Genomic DNA, 1143 nt, shown 5'->3' with positions numbered 1-1143 from the left:
GACAACAACTAACAACAACAACAGCTTTGCAAAGGTAATAGGAAGCAGTATTTTTCCTAAGGACATACTGTAGCTTTAAAGAGTCATAATAACACCTCTTTGAGTGACAATAGCTGTTTGAAATTACTTGGGGAAGAATGAAGCCTACCTCTTGCATGTCAAATTCACTTTTACATGGAGAAGCAGTCACAAATTACAACTCAGGAGCAGAACTTCAGACGAGAAGTTTCTGGACACAACATTCCACAGCTATCTTAATTTTGTAGTGTCAAAGGAAACAGGACCCTGGACCCTCTTTGTAATACTGACCTGATGTTGACCACTTCTCCCAGCTCAGTTAACATGCTTGGCTGCTAATTGAAATGTTGGAGGTTTGAATTCACCTAGAGGTATCTCAGAAAAAATATCTGGTGACCTACTTCCAAAAAATTATGGAGCACTGCTCTACTCTTGCACACATGAGGTTGCCATGACTCATTGAGCTGCAATTGACTTGGTGACAACTGGTAATGAGCACTGTGCTTTGAGCCTATGAAAATAAAAGCATAAGAGATAGAGACAGTGTCAGAGTCCCTCTGGTGGCCCAGTGCCTAAGGCGTTTGACTGCTAACCAGAATGTTGGCGGTTCAAACCCACCAGCTGCTCTGCAGAAGGAAGATGGGACAATCTACTTCCATAAAGATTTACCACCTCAGAAACCCAATGGGGGTCACTATGAATCAAAATCAACTCAATGGCAGTGGGCTAGGTTTGGTTTGGATTATTAGATGTAGAAGAACTCTGGTGGTATGGTGGGTAAGGCACTTGACTGCTAACCAGAAAGTCAGTGGTTTAAACGCACTAGCTGCTCCATGGGAGGAAGACAAGGCAATCTACTTCTGTAAAGATTTAAAGCATTGGAAACCCATTGTGGGTTGCTATGAGTCAGAATCGACCCAATGGCAGTGAGTTTGGTTTGGTTTGATTAGATATAAGGAGCCCTGGTAGTGTAATAGTTAAGCACTAAGCTGCCAACCAAAAGGTCAGGGGCTTCCACAAAAGATGTGGCAATCTGCTTCTGTAAAGATTACAAAACCCACTCCCATTGAGTTGATTCTGACTCATAGCTACCCTCTTTGCGTTTCTACAGCTGTAAATCTTTAC

The sequence above is a fragment of the Orycteropus afer genome, unplaced genomic scaffold, assembly GCF_000298275.1.
Source record: "Orycteropus afer afer isolate SDZICR_OR568_19922 unplaced genomic scaffold, OryAfe1.0 scaffold00275, whole genome shotgun sequence".
NCBI lineage: Eukaryota > Metazoa > Chordata > Mammalia > Tubulidentata > Orycteropodidae > Orycteropus > Orycteropus afer.
Note: the sequence above shows the minus strand (reverse complement) of the source record.